This window comes from Odocoileus virginianus, chromosome 16 (genome assembly GCF_023699985.2).
Source record: "Odocoileus virginianus isolate 20LAN1187 ecotype Illinois chromosome 16, Ovbor_1.2, whole genome shotgun sequence".
NCBI classification, from domain to species: Eukaryota; Metazoa; Chordata; class Mammalia; order Artiodactyla; family Cervidae; genus Odocoileus; species Odocoileus virginianus.
In genome coordinates this window covers 2467117-2490427 of record NC_069689.1, presented here as the reverse complement: position 1 = coordinate 2490427, position 23311 = coordinate 2467117, and the positions used below count along the sequence as shown (strand labels likewise).

Sequence of the window (23311 nt, the reverse complement as noted above, 5' to 3'; positions counted from 1 at the left end):
GTAAGTCTGGGTGGCACTGTGACAGAAACACCATAATAAAGGATATTCTTGTCTTATGTAATAAGCTGCTCTAGGGTCAATGTTCTGCAGATTTTTTAAAAAACTCAGAACTCTTTCTTTCAGTGAGATAGTCCACCACGATACTTATAAAACAGATCAAAGAGGGACCTCTTCGGTGATCCTGGGGACACGTACTCTTTGGAATATCCTAGGTGAATACCAAGGGCTTCCCAGGTGGCGCTAGTGGTAAAGAACCTGTTGGCCAACGCAGGAGACGTAAGAGACGCGGATTGGATCCCTGGGTCAGGAAGATCCCCTGGAGAAGGGAATGGCAATCTACTCCAGTATTCTTGCCTGGAGAATCCTATGGACAGAAGAGCCGGGGGGGCTACAGTCCATAGGGTCACAAAGAGTTGGACACTACTGAAGCGACTTAGCATGGCATCGGCACAGGTGAGTACCAAAATCCCTTTCAATATGAGCTCCTCTGATTCTGTGGTTCTTTGACCTCTTTTCAAACCAGAACATCTCTCTCTTCTCCCCAGGCTTCTCTTGAGTTGCCCACAAGCTTCCTTGGATATGTCCTACTGAAATATCAATAGTCACAGAAGATGAGAAAAACCCAAGAGTGCATGCAGGCACACGCCTCACATGCCCCTCCCCAGGGATGCACACGGTGAGGGCTTCCCATGCGGAGGCCAGGTGAGGGCGGAGGCCCCGATCTGAGCTCAGAATTCTCTCTGAGCCTGCCCTGGTGGGGGGTCTCAGAAGTGAAGAGGAGGGTTTCCTTAACTCTGAAGGGGCCAAATGTGAGATGGACCTGGGACCCGCTGTGAGGGGCCTGGGAGCCAGGCCCTCCCTTCTCTGTCCAACATTGCTGGCACTCTGAGTCTGTTTTTTTCCAACAGAAACAGAGTTTTTGTCATAAAATTCTTGGACCACTTGACTTTCTGGATTATAACATCTCCCCCCTGCCCCCACAGTGATGATAGCATTAGTCTCTCTTATAAACACCTAATGGAAACTTTTTCCTTCAGAAGAGCAACAGAAAGAAAACATCAAGGAGATTTCATTATGGGGCAACTTCTTCTCTGGTTAGTGAGAGGCAGGACTGTGACCTGGAGCTGATTTTGTTCATTTAAAAGGAAAGATAATTATTTATTCACACAACAAACATTTCCTAAAGCCACGGAGCTGCTGGGTTTCTGCTGGGCACTGGGGATATTCACAGCTTCAGTTCTGAAGAAGCCACGAGGTTGGGAGATAAACATGGGAAAATCATAGTCCAGGATCCATGCATTGATGGCAATTGGTTTACACAGGCTGAATAAAACAAGGACGAAAAGCCTTTTTAAAAGCCTTGTAAGCAGAGAATAGAGAATGTGTAACCAGCATGAAGTTAGGATATTGAAACTGAAAAGTTAATTGGCCTCTCTATCTAAAATTTTATTTCCTTTCTTGCCCTCTCTGACGTCAATCTTGTGCTCACTGAACACTAATCAGCCAGTCAGAGGACTAAAACTGCTGTTGTAGGTAACCTCGATAACCTACAAGCTTAGGTTGTTCCTCCAGGGCAAGATGAGCTAACAGACCCTGGGGCCATGCACCACTTGGCCGGAAATTCGTATACCAGAGACATCCTGACTCCTGAAACCACGATTAAGAAATGTCACAGAAATGTCACAAGACCATGAGTAACCCCAGCTTCTTTGTTCTTCTGCTTTAAAAAGCCTCTAACTCTAAGACCAAGTGTAAGTGGGTCTGAGGCTTGTCTCCCAACTCCCTTGCTTGGCACTCTGCAGAAAAGCCTCACTTTGCTGCCAACACCTACTGTCAGAGTTGGACTTCCTGTGCTGTGGACACACGTGAGCCCTTTTTGCTTGGTTACAGAAGTATGGACCTGTTCTCCTGGGTGGAGATGAGCAGGAGAGGTTCTGGGAAGAAGGGAGCAGCAGATGGCCTGGTGAGCTGGGCAAGGTAAGATCTGATGGGCACTGTCTGCTCAACTAGGGAGTTCAGACTTTATTCTAAGAGCCAGGAGTAGCTATTGATGGGTCCCAAGCAGAAGAAGGTTCTGACCACATCTGTACTTTAGAAAGACTCCTCTGTGGAATGATATAACATCTAGGATTTGCATCCAGATAACCTTAGACCAAGGCTTCCCAGGTAGTGCTAATGGTAAAGAGCCTGCCTGCCAATGCAGGAGACATAAGAGACACCCAGGTTCAATCCCTGGGTTGGAAAGATCCTCTGAATAGGAAATGGCAACCCACTCCAGTACTCTTGCCTGGAGAATCCCATGGACAGAGAAGCCTGGTGGGCTACAGTCCAGAAGGTCAAAAAGACTTGGACACGACTGAAGCAACTTAGCACGCAAGCAACCTTAGACCAAAAGACAAAAAACAATTAGTTGGTGGACTTTGTATTGGAAACAGCCCATGTATCTATCAAAAGGCTGGTTGAATAAAAAAGTATCAGGCAGCTGTAGCTGGGAATGAGGAATTTATCCATTTATATTCTGAGTAAAAAGGGAATGTGTATATAATAGTTATTTAAGAAAGGCAGGGATCAAATATATAAGCATACAGATATATCAACTTGTATTTAAAATAAACAATGGGATGACAAACCAATGAGAAGTGGTTACTGATGGGCTGAGAGACCATTCCAGGGGAGGGATGGAGATAAAAGCTGAATTTACTTGAATAAAGGTTGTTTTGTATATTTAACTTTGGAACCAAGTAAACATTTTATGTAAAACACAAAATTAAATTTAAAAAAAAAGAATTTCTAAGAGTAAAGAAATAAAATGGAACAAATGAGCATATGTGTACATACAGTCAGTGGGGTAAGCAGTCAGGGGCGCCATTCCAAACAGAGTGATTTGACTGTATATCTATAGAAAGAAAAGGAAAGATACACCCATTTGAATGCAGAGTTCCAAAGAACAGCAAGGAGAGATAAGAAAGGCTTCCGCAGTGATCCATGCAAAGAAATAGAGGAAAACAGTAGCATGGGAAAGACAAGATCTCTTCAAGAAAATTAGAGATACCAAGGGAACATTTCATGCAAAGATGGGGTCAATAAAGGACAGAAATGGTATGGACCTAACAGAAGCAGAAGATATTAAGAAGCGGTGACAATACACAGAAGAACAATACAAAAAAGACCTTAATGACCCAGATGACCATGATGATGTGATCACTCACCTAGAGCCAGACATCCTGGAATGTGAAGTCAAGTGGGCCTTAGGAAGCATCACTACAAACAAAGCTGGAGGAGGTGATGGAATTCCAGCTGAGCTATTTCAAATCCTAAAAGATGATACTGTGAAAGTGCTGCACTCAATATGCTAGCAAATTTAGAAAACTCAGCAGTGGCCTCAGGACTGGAAAAGGACAGTTTTCATTCCAGTCCCAAAGAAAGGCAATGCCAAAGAATGTTCAAACTACCGCACAATTGCACTTATCTCCCATGCTGGCAAAGTAATGCTTAGAATTCTCCAAGCCAGGCTTCAATAGTACGTGGATCATGAACTTGGAGATGTTCAAGCTGGATTTAGAAAAGTCAGAGGAGCCAGAGATCAAATTGCCAACATCTGCTGGATCATCAAAGAAGCAAGAGAGTTCCAGAAAAACATCTATTTCTACTTTATTGACTACACCAAAGCCTTTGACTGTGTGAATCACAATAAACTGTGGAAAATTCTGAAAGAGATGGTAATACCAGACCATCTGACCTGCCTCTTGAGAAATCTGTATGAAGATCAGGAAGCAACAGTTAGAACTGGACATGGAAGAACAGATTGGTTTCAAATAGGAAAAGGCTATGTATGTATGTATGTCAAGGCTGTATATTGTCACTCTGCTTATTTAACTTATATGCAGAGTACATCTGAGAAATGCTGGGCTGAATGAAGCACAAGCTGGAATCAAGACTGCCAGGAGAAATATCAGTAAACTCAGAGAAGCAGATGACACCACCTTTATGGCAGAAAGTAAAGAGGAACTGAAGAGCCTCTTGAAGAACATGAAAGAGGAGAGTGAAAAAGTTGGCTTAAAGCTCAACATTCAGAAAACTAAGATCATGGCATCTCGTTCCATCACTTCATGGCAAATGAATAGGGAAACAGTGGAAACAGTGACTGACTTTATTTTGGGGGGCTCCAAATCACTGCAGATGGTGACTGCAGCCATGAAATTAAAAGACGCTTGCACCTTGGAAGAAAAGTTATGACCAACCTAGACAGCATATTAAAAAGAAGAGATTACTTTGCCAACAAAGGTCTGTCTAGTCAAAGCTATGATTTTTCCAGTAGTCATGTACAGATGTGAGAGTTGGACCATAAAGAAAGCTGAGCGCTGAAAAATTGATGCTTTTGACCTGTGGTGTTGGAGAAGACTCTTGAGAGTCCCTTGGACTGCAAGGAGATCCAACCAGTCCATCCTAAAGGAGATCAGTCCTGGGTGTTCATTGGAAGGACTGATGCTGAAGCTGAAACTCCAGTACTTTGGCCACCTCATGTGAACAGCTGAGTCATTGGAAAAGACCCTGATGCTGGGAGGGACTGGGGGCAGGAGGAGAAGGGGACGACAGAAGAGGAGATGGTTGGATGGCATCACTGACTCAATGGACAGGAGTTTGAGTAAGCTCTGGGAGTTGGTAATGAACAGGGAAGCCTGGCATGCTACAGTCCATGGGGTCACAGAGAATCAGACATTACTGAGCGACGGAACTAACTGAACTGAACTAAGCCTGCTCTGGCCCCCTTTGTCTAGCAAAACAATAAAGCTATCCTTTTCTTCTTCACCAAAAACACTGTGTCTGAGGTTTGATTTGGCAGTAATGTACAGAGAAGCTGAGCTTTTGGCATCAGGTGGGAGAATTGGTACTGGTGTTCTGAGACTGTTGTGAGTGCAATGTGAGATGAAGCCAATGAGAGATTATGTAAAATTCTATATTGTGTGGTGTCTTTGAGGAATAGGACTCTTGGCATTGAAGAAAGGAGATGAAGGTGGAAGAAATAAGAAGTTATACAAAAACCCCATAGTGCTGAATTTGAGTTGAAAGTATCAGTATGAACTTACATGTTTTATCTTTAAGACTAACAGAAAACATGTTCTCTAGCTCTGACCTCTGAAAAGACCTAGGAATAATAATCCAGTATCAGCAAGCACCCCCAGTGTGCCCAGAATGTAGTCTTAAAATTTCATTTCCCAATGAAACATTAGGGCTCCATGAAGAAATGGTTGATTTCAGGGCTGGGACAGGAAATAGTCATGATTAGTTGGTCATAGCAGATGGGAAGGAAGCCCTCAGAGACTCCTAGGAGAGTGTAAGGGTTATCCTCATGACTCAGGAGTCAACTTGAAGAGGCTCCTTTTGGCCAAAGATGGACACTTTTAGCATCAATAAAGGTAAAACTGCAATGGATTGAATACATCAAATAGGTTCAATTCCAAGAGTTCATAATGATATTGAAACAAATCTAATCGGTCACCTTTGCAGTATGCTTACTAGCAAATTCATTATTTTGAAAATCAACAAAGATGTAAAATTAACTTTGAGCATTTATCTGTCCTTCCTACACAAACTGCACTACTGCATGATGAAATAATAGATGAGAGGAAGTTTTCCTTTTTTAATATTATTTATTTATATATTTTTGGTGGCGCTGAGTCTTCGTTGCTGTGCGTAAGCTTTTTCTAGTGGGAGCTACTCTTCATTGCGGTGTGCGGGCTTCTCATTGCTGTGGTTTCTCCTGTTGCAGAGCATGGCCTTTTGGTGGGTGGGCTTCAGTAGTGGCTCTGTGGCATGTGGAATCTTCCCAGACCAGGGATCAAACCCGTATTCCCTGCATTGGTAGGCAGATTCTTATCCACTGTACTACCAGGGAAGTCTAGGAAGTTTCTCTTTACAGAAGTAATTCAGTTCCTAAATGAAAAAGGAATGATAGAATTGGAATGTCACCATTTGGCAACTCCCAATTAATTAATGGTTAGTGACACTGGGTTAGCAACATCTGCCAACATCATAAATAAAGACAATCAGATATTGCATGGCTTCTGTGAAGTATTCTTGCCAAAAATTTAATCTAAAGCTAGATTCAAGTAGCAATTATAGGAAACAAAAGGGAGCTAAGAAAATATTAAAAGACACCATGGAGATGCAATCAGTAAAATCTATGTTGTGGAAACCACTATAGGATAAATGATCTAGTTTCTTAAACCAATAAATTGCAGAAAAAAGTGAGGAGGAAACTGATATTTAAAAGAAACTTAAAAGACATATTACTAATTACAATGTGCAGGACTTATTTATATCAAGTATCAACTGAAAAAATGAGATAAAAATTTTGTGACATTTAAAACAATGTTAAAACAAGTTTGAACACTGGTTGGATATTTGATATTAAAATTATTATTGTTTTTAAGTGTGATGTTATTGTGGTTGCGTTTTTTTCCTGAGTCCTTATCTTTTAGAAATATATACAGAAATAGTTATTATGAAATGATGTATCTGAGATTTGCTTCAAAATAGTAGAGGAGGGGCAGGATGTGGGTGGGAGTAAAGAAGGAATATGTTTAGCTACGAGTTGATAATCCTTGCAGGTGTGTGATAGGGACATGATAATTCATTCTTCTAGTTTACTTTTGGAAATGCTTGAGATTTTTCACAATCAAATGTTTAAAAATATAAAGCACTGAAGAAATGCAAGGATCCCTGCAGCAGCCTGTGGAAGAGGGACTGGAGGGGACATTTCGGGGCATGAGTTTTTCTCTACCCTATAAGTCCCCTTTGCCTCTCCTTCTCTACTTCCCTGCCTTGTAGAACAAGAGAGTGGGTGATCGTACATTAGCCTCACAAAAGAAGTCCTGGTTAGGCCTGCCCCCCGGTATTTGCATGGCCCAAGGTAAGAGTACCAATGGAGGCCACGGGCCATGGGACATCTAATTAATAAGAGTTATAAATCAAGCTAACAAATTACTAAGTAAAACATATTTTATCCTGTTACCCTGACAAATGTGTTTTCTTACAGGCCTGGAAAACCAGGTGTGAGTTAAAAACTCTTGAACTCTGGGACTTCTCTGGTGGTCCAGTGGTTAAGACTCCCCACTCCCAATGCAGGAGGCCTAGGTTCGATCCATAGTCAGGGAACTAGATCTGTCTGCCACAACTAAGACCCAGAGCAGCCAAAAAATAAAAATAACAATCCTGAACTCTGTGCTGGAACATGGAACCTTGAAAAGGGCTCCCTTTTTCTTACCCCCCACCCCCAGCTTTGTCCCACATTGCAAGGAACCTTGTGTACATGTGTGTGGACATCCCAGCTCACATATCCAAGCTCCATCCATACCCTCTGCCAAAGCTGCCCCTTGGCCATCCTCTGGGCCTATGGCTGCACACACTAATAGTTCAGTTTACCCTTAGAGGGACAGAGTTGTGAGGAAGAGACCCTTACAAGTTTAGGGGCCTTGTGGGCATGCTACTCCAGAGTCTTGGGGACCTGAAATTTGTTCTAGAAGATATACACAGCTCTGTGTGATTATGTGTCCATATGGTTGAGGGAGGGCCATGGGGGGCTCAGGGTCAATGGGTCCTCAGGGTGATGCCAGCAACTGCTGGTGGGAGGATGGGAATTTTATCTCAGATGAAGCAAAATTGAGGCCCCTGGTGTTTCCAAAATCCAAAATTAAATGCGTGCCTTTAATCTAAGAGATGATGGAAAAAGGATAATATTTCTGGCCCCCAGCCCTAACTCCACAGCAAGATGACTTGTGGGATCTTAGTTCCCTGACCAGGGATCACACCCAGGCCCCAGCAGTGAGTCCTAACCACTGAACCACCAAGGAGTTCCCTGGAAGGCATCTTAAAGGGCCTGATTTACCCTTTAAGGATTTAAAATCTGACTGTTTGGAGTAACATTATAAATAACACAATCATTTTGGTTCAATTTGAGGGGAAAGTATAAGATCAATTATATATATGTTACCCTCTAAAAAAAGTCACAGCCCTTATTGAAATTGAATTCATATTGTGCCTCCAAAATGAAACTGGCATGCTTTCCAAAACCAAACAAACATCAGGGGACGTTGCCCCCCAAGATTTACTGGTATGACTGGCCAGGGTCTCTCGGCCTCATTTGAACAATCTTTGCTTCTCAGCTGCCTAAAACTCCACCCTCAGTACTTTGTTCCTTTGGCATTAGTGGCATTGCTGTCAAACACTAATCAGTATCCAGCCTTCAAAGAACAAAGAAATTTGTGTGGGTCTGAAGAACTTCAATTTGAGGAACTTCCCTGGTAGTCCAGTGGCTAAGACTCTGTTCTCAAGGCAGGGGGCCTGGGTTTGATCCCTAGTCAGGGTACTAGAGCTCACATTTGCAACTTAAATAAAAGAAAGAAAAAAAGATCTTGCATGCCACAATAAAGATCTAAGATCCTGTGTGCCGCAAATAAGACCTGGCACAGACAAATAAATAAATTTTTTTTAAATAAAAGAATTGCAATTTGAGAGACACAGATTTGAGTAGAATGGAAAGAGGGTTCCAGGGAAGAAAAAGAGTCAGGATTTCATAAAGGCAAATACCACAGGTTGTTGAAATGGTCTGGAAGGAATTATGATGGCCTCTGACACAGGAAAGGAAATATTTCTCCTTGAGGAAAAGGCTGTCACAAGTTATTTAGGGTAAGGGTCCAAATGGTATCTTGACTGTCTGGAACACTGGGCAGATACTCTGGATGCACGAGTTGAGACAATAACGGGTCAAAGTTCAGATTCCATGTGGGCTGAGGTGAGCATATATCACACCCACTCCGTGCCTCCCAGCTCCATTTTAGAGAGCTCTCTTAGCAATACTGACTCCATTTTAATTTTCCTTTCACAGTGCACACCAGGCTCTTAAAGCATCATGCAACTTGTTCTAGGAAGGGAAACTTTTCACTCCCTTACACCTTAGGGAGAACAAGTGCATCAGTTCTTTTCACAGGATGGACCCGTGCAGCCAGAGAGTTCCTGGCCCTGTATGGAAGGGTGAAGAATGAGCACAGGGCTTGAGGAATGGTACCGACTTCCACCCAAGTTTGTCTTCTCTATAATTGTGCTGAGGGCTCCTATATGTGGTACAGAATAGATCACAGACATCAAAGGTCAGTAGTTTTTCAGGGGTCTGTAAGAAAGGCAGTGCTTTTGAGGTTGGTGTCCTTGGAATCCTGGCTGATTTTGGAGCTGGATGTAAGGACAAAAAGCCCAGCAGGCTCCTAGTTGGCCAGTGCGCTGCCAGGGCCCTGCCCTCATAGTCACAGCAGCCTGAGCACTGAGCTGTTAGGCAACCAAGGCCGTAGAGGTAGGCCAGGACAGATTGCCCAGCCTCTGTTCTCTTGAAGTTTTGGTTCAACTCAAATAGACCTCTGACCACTCTTCTGGCCTCTAGGGGGCACATTTCTCAGTCTCATAGTCTTTTTTAGGGTGCAATTTCTCGAACCTTGACCACAAGTTTCTAGGAATTTTCTGGATGGGTGGGTGATAAACCAAATGACACTGTGCTGTTGACTGAAACTCTTGGAAGACCTTGGCCCCAGAGCTGGAGCAGATGGATGTGACTTTGGGCTTGGAGACTGGAGCTTGCAGGGTTTTTCATCAGTTTTGCCCTTAGCTGTGGGCAGGGAGATTGAGCTACTTGGCCTCATCATCATCATCTTTGGGTGAGGCCTCTTGCTTCATTTTGAATTAATGAATTTCCTCTTATCCCACTGTTGTTGTCCAGCTGTTGTGCCCAACTCCTTGAGACCCCATGGACCACAGCACACCAGGCTTCCTTGTCCTTCACCATCTCCCAGAGCTTGCTCAAACTCATGTCCATTGAGTCAGTGATGCCATCCAACCATCTCATCCTCTGTCACCCTCTTCTTCTGCCCTCAATCTTTCCCAGCCTCACAGTCTTTCCCAATGAGTTGGCTCTTCACATCAGGTGGCCAAAGTTTTGGGCTTCAGCTTCAGCATCAGTCCTTCAGTGAATATTCAGAGTTGATTTCCTTTAGGACTGACTGGTTTGATCTCCTTGCTGTCTAAGGCACTTATCCCATAGTTCCCTCCTGTTCTCCTATCCACTATAGGTAAGCACTCTAATGTGCTTAATGCATATCTGTATTTGCATGTGTTCTTGCATGTGTTTTGTGTGCATATATTTTTTTAACTCAGAAAATAATTTTTCTTAAGTGTAAGGGAAAACTTAGAAGCATTAATACATTATCAGGACTTTAATCCAAATGTTGAATAAGCATATCATTCCAAATTCAGGGCCTGGGCAACGTGAAAATGAAAAATACTTTGAGGGATAAAAATATATTGTGAATAACACATGAATTCACATTTCCACTTAGGTATACTATTCCAAACTCAACTGATAGAATTTTGGTACATTTGAACTAGTACAAAATTATTGAGAGCAACCACTGAAATACCTTTCAACTGTAAGAAGTATGGAAAATTGCAAAATAAAAATAATTTAACATAGGAGAACTGTTGTTATATGATCATGCTGGTCTACAAAGTGAGCATCCAAATTTTGGTTGAAAAATGTTCCCCTAGTATCCTAAAAATAAGCAGAGTCTTTGAAATCTTTTACACATTGATAGCAGATAGTCCTGTTCATTTTATTAATACCAGAGGCAATAGTACAATGCTAAAAATAAGCATGCACCTATACTTGTATTATGAATGTACGGAAATGGTATTCTGTTATAAAACCTCATCTGCTTTCCTACTTTTTTCACTGAACGCTTTGATTTTAAGATCCACGTTGCTGAGTCTGCCTGCAGTGCACCGGCCACGTGTTCCTCATTCACGCCCCCGCTGGAGGACTCTCAGGCTGCCCCTCCCTTCTCCATCACGGGCACAGGAACAGAATTTCTGGGTCATAGGACTGAGATGGAGGTTTTAGTCTGGAAACCTACAAGCACACAAGTGCCAAAACCCCTTCCCTGCGCCTGGAGGAGACGTTTTGGAAGTCTGAAGAGTCACGACGCCTCCCATCCTCCCTGCAGCACCAGGCTGAACTCCGAAAACTGCAGGATTGGGTAGGAATGTCAGAGTTGAGGAGCAGCCATTCTCCCCCTCTCTGCTCTGGGAGACAACATTGCGGGGTCCAGTTGAGAAGCCCAGCATCACCAAAGAATTTGCTGGCAAGTCCTGAATGCCGAGTTGGCCCCGCCTACACAGCTCAAGATAGGGGGACAGCCAGCCCTCACCCCAAGGTTGGGAAGTGTCTGGGGCCAGGTCTCCACAGTCAGAAGACGTGAGCAGGGACACCCTGGGGTCAGGCGACTCCCTCGCACCTGCCCCTGCCCCCAGGCGATCCTTTGAGGGGGGGGGGCAGCTTTACTAACTGTTGGACTGAAGTCAAGAGGTTCAGGCTTCTCACACTAAAAAAAATTCAGAAACACTCCGATTGACTGTGGCATGAAGCTCTTCTAGCCATGAGATGGGGCCGAGGGGGCTCTTGCTGATTTCCACTGCCCCACACTGCCAGCCTTCAGGGGGCGCTGTTCCCCCAACATCAGAGATTCTGAGCAAGAACCAAGGGCAGCTCCCAAGTGAGTTCAGTGGTGCCTCACATGGATGGTAAAGACCCTGCAGATAAAGGTTTGGGGAGAATGAAAGGAAACTGGATCAGGCAGAAACATGGCAACTCCTTTGGGCGTGTACCTGGGCTCCCTCCTGCCTTGCTCCGGTAGCACCACCTGCTCCTCCTTGCTCCAGGAGACCCTCCAAAATGCGCTGAACCCTCCCTCCACACTGCCTGGCCCTGCACTTCTGTTTCCTGCCTCCTTACCTCCTAGCAGGAGAGCATGGACCTTCCCTGGTAGGACCTGAGGATGGCCTTCTCCAGAAAGACACAGCCACAACTCTTGTGAAAGACAGACACACAGTGAACAGTGGAAGGAGTGTGGAGGACTTCTCTTTGCCCTCTGGACCTTTGTCCCATGGACATGACTCTCAGTTAAGGAGAGCCCGGGGCAAGGCCAGTGAGATTGGGAGTGGGAGAGTGGGGAGGCGAGTAGAAGCCCATGGAGTGGGCTGGAGCATGGTCCCTGCCTGGAGAAAGCGCACTCACTATGAGGGTAACACCCTTTCATGCCACAACTATTCTCTGAGCATCTCTTATATGTCAGGCACTGGGCTAGTTGCAGCAAGAGCTGTGTTGTCCCAATGGTCTGGAGCTGATATCGGCGAGCAGAGACAAACAGTATATTTATGCGTGTGTGCAGAGTTATGTCCGACTCTTTGCAACCCCATTGACTGTAGCCTGCCAGGCTTCTCTGTCCATGGGATTTCCCAGGCAAGAATACTGGAGTGGGTTGCCATCTCCTCCTCCAGGGGATCTTCCCGATCCAGGGATTGAACCTGTGTCTCTGCCGTCTCCTACATTGGCAGGCAGATTCTTTACCGCTGAGTCACCTGGGAAGCTCAAGGAAGCAAATATATAATTCTAAATAGCAATATGGACAATGAGGGAAATTGGGAAGGTGCTGAGACAGAGAAAAATGGGGAGGAGGGAGACATGCTGATCAGGGAAGGAGGCACACAGGCTGAAGCAGGGATTATGGAGGTCTCCCCCTGCCCAGCATCCCTTTCCCTCTTCTCCTACAGCCCTCGGGGTTCCCTCCTCTACTCTTGAGCCACAAGGCTCTGGGAGAGGACGTGTGACCCAGATCCAGCCAATCAGGGCAGCACATCCCACACTGGTCACAGTGATTGGTTCATAGATGGGCACATGACCCCAATCAGGCAAAGGAAAGTCAGGCTGGAGCTTTGACTGGACTATTGAATAAGACGCTGTCTCTTTTTTTGTTTGAGGATATTAAAAGGAGGGTGTAAGCCTTGAACAGCCATGAGTGGCCGCATGGAAAGTGTGCCTGGGAACACAGCCGACCTCAAGGAAAGCAGAGATGAGAATTTCTCCAGAGAGAGAGATCTTTCGATCAAGCCTTAAGGCCGTTTTTTGGAGCCTGCAGGAGGGAAGAGGAAAAGAAACATCAGCGTTCCCCTAAACTCTCTTCAGAATCGTCTTCATCAGTCTTCTCTCTGCCCTCACCTCTATATGTAGCTGAAGGCGGGTGTTGGGCAGCCATGCAGGATCTATTTGGAGCCCCCTTTTGGCAGGTCCTGCAAGCACAAGTAGTTCCCTAAAGTCTCTTCTTTTTTTTTTTTTTAAATTTTTATTAGTTGGAGGCTAATTACTTTACATCATTACAGTAGTTTTTGTTATACATTGAAATGAATTAGCCATGGATTTACATGTACTCCCCATCCCAGTCCCCCCTCCCACCTCCCTCTCCACCCGATCCCTCTGGGTCTTCCCAGTGCACCTAAAGTCTCTTCTTGTCACCTTTGGACATCAGTCAAAACTCTGTGGGAGCAGAAAAGCCCTGTCTTTAACATCTTGTTACATGAGTATTGTTGGCTGATTCCTATAAATAAGGAAAACGAAGCTCAGAGAGGTTGAGTAACTTTTCAAGAACACAGAGCTAAACTCACGTCCCAGTTTGTCTGGCTTCAAATCTTCCTCCCTCTTTCTACTATCCCAATCTAAGGGGTGTTAGGGATGGGCAGGCAGATGGCCCCTAGCGTTGGGGCTATAGGCAGCTTGAGCTGGGATTCAGGGCCATGACTCCAGCTCTGGCAGGCTGTGGGCAAGGCAGTCCCACATCCAGAGTAACATTTATCTGGAAAGTGCAGCTCAAGGTCTTGGCTTACAGTCATGGATTGAGTGCCCACTATGTGTTATTGTGCTTCATCCAGATATGAAACTGACGACCAGCCAGAGCTGATGATACCTGTGGCTGGATGCCTTCTTGTCCTCCTTTCCTGAGTCAGGACTGACCCCTGGGATGGGGTGAAGCTGAGGCTGGCCAGCAGGGAACCCCAGCTGTTAGGAGCAGAGAAAGGCAGTGTCAGGAGCCAGACCCATACACCTTTCTCCCACATCCATCCCATCCCGGACCGGGGCCAGCCTTCTCGTGTGTCTCTGGAGTCCTCCCCTGCCCCTCTGCCTCCAGCCTCACCCCTCACCCCTATCCCCCAGGGTTGCCATCGTTAGCCTGATCATTCATGTCTTGCTGCCAAACGAAGGTCCAAAAACATTTTTGTAACGGCAACCCTTATCTACAGAGGATCTTTGAAACTTCTGGGCCTGGCATTTACAGTGGTTCAAAATGTGGTCTTCTTGAACTATTTCGAGCTTTGTTTCTGCTTTCTTTCAGATGTGTATCCTGCATGTGTGTCAAACTGTGTGTGCCACACATTGGCTCAGGCAATTTCTTCCATCCCTGCCTCCCCTCTCCATTGTTAATAAGGCAGTTCATTCGTTCCATCCATCCACCTTTTGTTCAAAAGGTATTCCAGGCATCTCGCTCTGCACCCACCATTCCGGGCAGCTTCTCAGGCCACATCTCTGACACCTCACCCTTGCTTCTTCCCCTGCTGCACTCAACTGCAAACCCTTCAAGGGCAGGGGCTGTGTCTTGCCTATTTTGCAGTCCCGCAGTGTCCTGCCTGTGACTGCTGCTGCTGCTAAGTCACTTCAGTCGTGTCCGACCCTGTGCGACCCCATAGACTGCAGCCCACCAGGCTCCCCCGTCCCTGGGATTCTCCAGGCAAGAACACTGGAGTGGGGTGCCATTGCCTTCTCCCTGCCTGTGGCAAGGGTTAATAAATGTGTACCACTTGAGTGGGACAAACACAGGCTCTGGTGGGAAAGCACTAAAAACACCGGCTTGAGAGGCTAGAGACTAATCTCAGTTCTGCCACTTACTAGTGTGACTCGAAGAGAACTATGTCTTTCTCTGGGCCTCAGGGTGCCCACCTGTAAGGTGGGACTACCATCCTGTCCTGGGCACCTTGCTGGGCTGGAGTGGGTGGGAGACTGTGCAGGTGTGGCTGTTACTACGCTGGTCTCTCCCATAGGCAGGGTGTGTGTTAACAGTGGAGGGAGATGACTATGTTTCTTGGAGCCCTTTGGCCATGAGACCTGAGTTGTCCAAAGACAGTAGGAGGACACTCTCAGGACCCTCAGATGCCAGCCCAGGAGTTTCAGCAGGGGAAATGGCCAGCAACCTGATACACATGTCTTTTTGAGGCTGCGTGTGATGCTCCAATGCTCCAGAACGTTCTGCCAGTATCCAGGGAGGTGGGGGCAGGCATGAACTGTTCTCCAGCCTCAGGCTATCTGTGAAGGGTCTGTGGGCATGGCGTCACTTGGCTCATTTGCAGTCCCATGGTCCTCAAGGCTCCAGGCTGCCTCCAGTAGCTTTCAAGGGGGTGGTGTGTGTAAAGGAAAGTGGAGTTTGAGTCGGGGCATTCTATCATCACAGGCTATCTGAGTGGAAAGGGACAGCTGAGCCCTGGGAGTCAGCAGCCTCACTGTCCAGAGGGGAAGCCGAGGCTCACGCTGGAGAAGGGACAGGCCGAGGTCATTTTTATAGTCCAGGGGTGGGTTTTAGAGGTTGAAGCCCAGCTGTGTCACTTACTCCTGTAAGAGCTGGAGCAAATTATGACCCTAAGTCTCAGTTTCTGTAAATGTTAATGTGTGTGTGTTAGTTGCTCAGATGTGTCCAACTCTTTGTGGCCCCGTGGACTGTAGCCCACCAGGCTCCTCTGTCCATGGGATTCTCCAGGCAAGAATACTAGAGTGGATTGCCATTCCCTTCTCCAAGAAATCTTTCCGAATCAGGGATGGAACCCAGGTCTCCTGCATTATAGGCAGATTATTTACGGCCTCAGCCACCAGGGAAACTCGTAAATATTAATGGGAGTTTTCAACTCTAATATGGCTCACCTGTGAGGACTGGAGGGACTGGTGTGTATAAGGTGCCAGAGGCAGCTCAGGCATGTCTCCAACTCCCTGGCCCAGGGTCATAGGGATGCTCCCTCCTGGACATCCTGAGCTGCTCAGGGGAAATTCCGCCCTGTTTCTCAGGTGACAAAGCTGTCAAAGGCTTTTGGAGCCAGGACAGGAGAAGGCAAGTCTAAGGCTGTGCCAGTCAGGAGACTGATTCTGAGGAAGTAAGCAGCTTGGGGCCTGGGCCAGCCTTCCCACCCCTTCCTTTTCTTCACTTGCTCATTCATTCCTCAGAGGTGGATTGAGTGTCTGCTCAGCAATGGATTCTGTCTGCCTGCTGCTCCATCAGGGAGGAAGAATACCAACTGCTCCCTGTCTGAAACCCTCATGGTCCAGTGGGGAGAGAGACAAAGCAAGAAGACACCACCAGAGTGGGAGGTGCTGTGAGAGTCTGCACGGGGTAGGGGACACGGAAGAAGTGGAGCTGCGGAAAGCTCGAACTTTCTTTATTCTCATTTTAATTGCAGAGCAAGTTTGCATGGTTGAGCTCAAGCTGTATAATTTTATAACCTGCTATTTTCATTTGGCGTTAGTCATAAATGTTTTCTCCATGTAATTATTAAACTCTTTATATTTTCAATGGCTGCAGCATATTTTCAGCAAATCAACACCATAATTTAATTAGGCTTAGACATGTAGATTGGGGGATTTTTTTCCCCTTATGATACATAATACTTTTACAAACATCTTTGTACATAAAAATTGTTTCCCATGTTTCTTGTTATTTCCTTGGGGTAGCATGGAATTCCTGGACACAGTGTATCAAATTTTAAAAATTCCTCAGTGATTCCTTGATATCTACTGCCAAGTGTCTTTCTGAATGGGTTTTTTGGGGGCACCCTAGAGTGGCTGCTGTAGCACTGGCTGGATTTAAGTCTGTGTAGAGGTAGGAGGTTATAATAGAAAGATAGGTTGGGGATGGGGATCTGAATATACAGACTTGGGATTCCAGTCCCAGACCCTTTACTTCCTCATCCTGTCCAGTTCTCCTGTGACAGGGGCAATGACACTCTCGAGTTGTTTTCTGAGGACGAGAGATGGTAGACCTGAGCGCACAGCTCGGGGTCTGACACACAGTAGGAGCGCAGTAATGGTGACGGCCACAGATGACAGAGTCCTGGTCGGGACTGGGAGGAACCCGTGCCCCCTGGAAGCAGAGGCTGCAGGGTGAGGCCTCAGCTCCAGCTTCCACCGGCCCAGGCACAAGTCCTCCTGCACTGGCCAAGCCAGAGGCCCCAGCAGCCCTGCAGGCAACGGGACAGAAGGCGGGGGCCAGAGAACGTGAACAGAAGGCTCTGGGGACAAACAGAGGGAGGAAGTGATTTCCAGGCTGACTGAGGAGGGGAGTGGGAAGGAGAGGAAGCGGGAAATGGGTAGAGGGCTAGGGGCCACAGGAAAAGGCAGGACCAAGGGGATGAGAGCCAAAGGGAAGGGCTGGTTCTATACTGGAAAGTAAGGTGAATCCAGGTACTAACCAGGTCTCCCGAAGCTGTCCCAAGGCCAGGGGTGGGGACTAGGGGCTCTGACAGGCTGCCCACACCTGGTTCCATGACTAGCTCACTGGACAAGAACTTGACCCTTTGCCGGCCCTGGCAGGCCCACCTGCAGCAGTCTCTGGGGTCCTTCTATCTCTGACATCCTCTGGGCAGGCAACTCCCTGGAGAGATGAATGACTCCCCATCTGGTCCTCAAAGTTTAAATATCTACCAGACAATTTCTCTGCTGCAAACTGGATACAGAACTGCTCTGGGCCTCTTGCACCAATGGGAAGACTTTTCTGGAGGATTATTGCAAAGGGGAAGTGCAGAGCTCAGAGGAAAAGGGCTTGCTCAGAGAGAGTGACCACAGAGCAGAGTGGACCGGGAAGCCCTGAGGCGCACTGGAGGAGAACTAGAAAATGGTGCCTACTTTGGTGGGTGAAGTCCCATGTCATATGGCTTGGCTAGAGAAGCAAGCTCTGGTTTTCAGCCCTCACACATCCCCTTGGCTGAACCTTCTTTTGGGGCAGTTTGCATTCTGCACAAGCAGACCTCGAGGCAGAGTTTGGAGCACATGATGTTTATTAGAGGTCCACACTTGTTGAAAGGAAGGGGGAGAAAGCAGGACTGGGCAGAGGAAAGTCAACCTGTGTTTCAGGCTCGGTCAAGCTCAGCAAACCCAGCACCAGGTCATCAGAGTTGTCTAAGCATCAGATCTCAATGGAGAGGGATTTATCCTTTTGCCTCCAATAGTCATGCCAGGAAAGGTGTGACCTTGGGTAAGGCGGCCCCCTGCAACTGAGAAGGAAGGAATTGACAGCTGGAGACTCTGTGCTGAGTACTCTCCCAGCAGCGGGGCAGCAAGTCCTTTGGAAGGGGACCTGGGCTTCATGTCTTTCACGTCTTAAGCAGTGAACCACCTATTCAACTGTACATGGCAGCCCCGTGGGAAAGAAATTTTAGAGGTCGCAAACCTGTGCCTTCTCTAGATGCTTTGAAAAGTGTGGATGAGGAAAAAAAAAAACAAAAAATCAAATGACAGGTCATTGTCTTTGCATTAAGGAGTCCCGTCACGAGAGTCACATCCTCTGAGCACGATGGTTCCTGATTTTCTGGCCTGGCAGTTTCAAAATGTCCGGGTTGTTGTATCTCACCACTTCCTCCCCTTCCCTTGCACTAGCTCCTGGGTCTTGTAATAGGCTTTCTGCTGGGAAGGGGTGTCAGATTATTGTTCTGTTTTTCTCCTTTTCGGCTTTCTGTGTGATTAGGCCACAAGTTCTTGACTTTTGGTAGAGAGAAGGCAGCCCTAGAAAGGGGCGTGATCTTCATGGGAAGAAGGGAGATGGCTCCAAGATCTTCAGGGGTCCCTCAGTGCTCCTAGCTTGAAGTCCAAACCCTCAACCTGGCGTGCAACACCTGCATGAGCTGCCCTGCCTCTTCCCAGCCTGGCACACAGCAGCACTGAATGAATGGAAGTGTTTATTGTCATTAATAGTGATGATGATGATAACAATAAAAGAATTCATGTTTCTCTAGGCTCCTCCAAACCGCAGCCATCCATCATTGAGGGCTCAGATCAGCAATGACCTAAAACTTCTCAGCTCACCTATTCATACAAAATCATGACTCCTTAAAAATCTACTCTAACCATTTTTGGGAGACAAAGGTAAAGAGCAGTGAGGTAAGAGCAAAACTTCAGGGATTTACCTCTCTTTCCAGTAGTTAAAACTTTGCCTTCCAGCACAGAGGGTGCAGGTTCCATTACTAGTGGGGAAGCTAAGATCCCACATGCCTTGAGGCCAAAAAACCAGAACATAAAACACAAACACAAACAATATTGCAAAAAATTCAATAAAGACTTAAAAAATAAAAAGAGCGAAACTTTGGACTCATCATTGAAAGCAACCAGAGATCCTTGGAGAAACCGTGATTCTAGAGCTAGGGGCAGGTGAGTAAGAAGTACTCAAAAACAAATAGTGTCATATGAAAAGGAAACAGAAACTGCTCTAATCTGGGACAGTCTGAGCATCAACATAAATAACAGTAATAACAGATTATAACTGATTGAACTAGAAATTCCTGAGTCTTCATTAATATAAATGAATGAATAGCTAAATGAGGGAAAGGAAACACTTCTGTTCAGTAGGATGCCAACTAATAGATGGAAGGGTGGAGTCAGAAAATCATCAATGGATGTCAAAACAAGCAGGTGAAGGTGTGATGAGGAACAGATACATATATTTAGATAGCCTAAAAATTTTTCCTATGAGATACTTATTAAATATGAAAGGGAAAACTGGTGGACACTACCTAAATCAAGTGACCAGAGTTAACATCACCAAGAAAGGAACAAGTTGACCTCATGTGCCTCCTGATACGATGCACTGAGAACCTAAAAGTACTTATGTGGTGTTCCTGTCACACAACGTGTGTGATCTGAATGTAATCATGAGGGAAGAACCAGATGCAAACCCACATGGAGAGACATTCTACAAAATGAGCAGCCTGCCACTTTCCAAAGTATCAGTGTCATGGATGTCAAGGGAAGATAGAGGAACTGTCAGAGATGGAAGGAGACCAGGAGGGAAAAATAGACTTAAGGGACATTACAACTGATGGAATTAAAGGTGACTGAGGAGTGGGACTAGACAAGAACATTGTATCAATGTTCAGTTTCTTGGTTTTGAAACTTGTGCTGTGGTTATGTAAGAGAATGTCCTTGTTTGCAGGAAATACATACTGAAGAATTTAGGGGTAAAGGGTTCCATGTCTCTAGCTTACTCAGATAATATCTACTTCATTACTAAGCACATCTAATTAGTAGGCCTATGTAAGTACACAGAGAGATATAATAATAAAGTAACCATGGTAAAAATTTAAATAATCTGCTGAATCTGGGGAAAGAGGGTGAGAGTTCCTTGTACTCTTTACTTTTTAAACTATATCAAAATAAAATGTAAAAATTAGAAAAAAATGAGAACACATGTCTTTCACAGATATCTGGAAAGGGGTGCTGCTGAGGACAGGGCTTGGGAAGAAACTAGAGGGCTGGGCACCGGCTCCCCAAGAACGTGGGGTCTCACCATCTGTCTATTGTCACGCCCTCCACACTGCTCAGGCCACCAGCCACTCCCGGGCTTTGTTCTGCTGTTTGAAGTCCTGGGAGTAGGTCTTCTCCCGTTACTCCCTGAGAGGACAGCACCTTAGCAGCAACACTGCCAGGTCTGAAATGCTGTCATCACAGTGGGCTAACCGGCCACTGTGCATGGGAGCTGAGCCAGATGACTTTTCATGCTCTTAAGTACTGAGCTAGGCATATTAGAAACATCTTATATAAATTTTAGAGCAACCCTGTTAAATACATAGGCTCATCATTCCCTTGTTCCAGACAAGGAGCCTTCTCGGCGAGGTGAGGCTGGAGCCAGGATTCAAATCCTGTTCTTCAGTCTCCCAGTCTAGCGCTCTCCCCATCTCCCACCCCCTAGCTGGATGTGCCCAGTCGCCTCCTGCTTCCGAGCCTTGGTGTATGCTGCCTCCTTTGCTGCATCCATGCTCCCTTCCCCATTTCTGAACTTAGTGATTTTCTGGCCCAGACAAGGCTGAAGTCAAGGTCTCCTGCCTTTGAATCCCAGGATCTCAGTAATAATTAAACACCAGCTGGGCCAAAATTGAGCTTTGCCTTACTGTGAGCAAAGATACTTTCTGACCAAATGAAGACCAGTCCAACTAGGGAGAGGATTTTGAAAAACTGTTGATGCTCTTTTTTGAGACAGCTGCCGTTATGGAAAACATAAACCAAAACAGGCTAAAAAGGACCAGAGCAGGAATGGGGGGTGGGAGGTGATTACACCCTGCCTTCTCTGTTATTAAAAAGAATCCGATCAGTGGTTCTGCCCTGCTGGGCCTCAGTTTCCCCACCTGTAAAATGGAGCAGTAAGGGAATGAGAGGAGTTCCCTTCCAAGCGTGTGCATCTGACTCACAGACTGTGACTAGAAACTGTGACAGATTCCCTGCCCCTACCCAGTCAGTAGGTCTAAGCTGAGATCTGGCCTTACGTTTTTTAACCAAGTCCCACAGGTCTTCTGATAGGCCCCCTTCCTGCCATCTGAGACCCTCAAGAGGGTCTCTGTGGGCCCTTCCACCTCTGCATTCCTCCACCCTCTGACTGATGAGCTGGTGGTGATGGTTCTCAGCCTTCAATGAAGGAGCCCTTCCCCCACATCTGCGGGGATGGGTGGGGGGTCCTGGTGACCCTGCTGGCCACCTGCTACTTAGCACTTCTGTGATGTCTTCTAAGCCTTCCGGCCAGCAACACCCAGCTTCTGAAGAGTGCCTGGAAACTTAGAGTCACACCCTGGTGACTGTGAATTAGTAAATCTGAAAGCTCCTTGTCAGCTCGGAAGAGCTGCATGAGTGGGAAGAAGCTTTATTTTTTGCAACAGCTTTTCTAGGGCAAACTGAAAAGTAGAATCTATAGCACATCCTAAGGGCCACAGGCCACATCCACAGGCCCCTCTGCGAAGATCTGGGGCCAGGATGTCCCCAGGTGTCAGACAGGTTATCTGGGGGCCCCGCCCCCACGCTGCAGGGCCCCTGGTCCCTTAACTTCCTCCTCAGCGGCTGACTTCCCCTCACTCCCCGCTCTCTTCACCAGGCTTCGACTCCAGACTCTGCCCTGGCCCCTCACATCCAGCCCTACTCTCTAGGAAGGAAAGACTCCACTTAGGGTGGGGCTCTAGCTCAAGTGGTAGGGAATCCTCCTGCCATGCAGGAGACACAAGAGATGTGAGTTCGATCTCTGGGTCGGGAAGATCCCCTGCAGCAGGAACTGGCAACCCACTCCAGTATTCTTGCCTGGAAAATCCCATGGACAGAGGAGCCTGGTGGGCTATAGTCCATGGGATCGCAGAGTCGGACACGACTGAGCATGCACGCACTGACGAGTTAGCTGAATTCTCTGAACCTCAGCTTCCATATCTGCTGGATGACATGAGACCTCAGGCGTGCGTGCTGAGACCCCAGCAGGCCTTTGCTGTCCTTCTGGAAACTCCTTGCTGACTGCTTGCACCAGCGAGCTCCTTCTGGCTACTCAGGCCCCAGCTCCCCTCCTGCAGGAGGACTTCCCTCTCTCCGGCACCCACCGCGGTCCTGCAGTCAGCACACTTCCCTACCTGGGCTGCCTCCCCCATCAGACAGGTGGGAGTGCGGTCTTCTTTGCTTCCACGTCCCCAGATAAGAAGGCTCAGGAAATGCCGGTGGGTGCTCCAGAGCCGGGCTTGTTCCATTCCGGGGCAGGGTAGCTGCGGTTGAATGTGGGGGCCCTAGCCTGGTAGACATGTGCCTCTGGCCAACTGGAGGAGCCTGCCGCATTTCCCCCAGGAAGAGTGGGCCATGGTGCTTGGGTCCAGGAACATTCCAGTTCAGCCATGGGGTAGATAGGGTGAGCGGGCGCCCCACAGCCATGCCAGCATCATGGCAGTGCGCTCTGCTTCTCCAGGAAGGAAAGATACACGTGTCACCTGGCCTGCCTGGACAATGGCAGATATTATCAAGACAACAATGAGAAAAGTGAATGTGAAAGTATTAGTTGCTCAGTCATGTCTGGCTCTGTGACCCTGTGGGCTGTACACCATCAGGCTCTTCTGTCCATGGGATTCTCCAGACAAGAATACTGGAGTGGGTAGTCATTTCCTTCTCCAGGGGATCTTCCTGACCCAGAGACAGAATCCAGGTCTCCTGAATTGCAGGCAGAGAGGGGCAAGACAAATGCCCCCTGGGCCACTGGTGATGCTATTTCCAAATAAAATTCATGGTAAAGGCCTTCTGAATGCCTAATGTCACCAAGGAGCTTTGAGATGCTCCTTTCTACAACACCTTCCCTTTTCTAGAAGGCTCCAACCTATTGCTCAAGATTCTTCCTGTTTGAGATGA

The 23311-nt window shown here is 46.8% G+C and overlaps 1 long non-coding RNA gene across 1 annotated transcript; it reads left to right on the top strand.

The window, feature by feature from the left end:
• Positions 1–1745: 1745 nt before the first annotated feature.
• Positions 1746–16481, top strand: LOC139038654 (uncharacterized). Its single transcript, XR_011491678.1, has 2 exons — positions 1746–1977; positions 12859–16481. It is a non-coding gene; the product is annotated as an uncharacterized lncRNA (long non-coding RNA).
• Positions 16482–23311: the final 6830 nt, after the last annotated feature.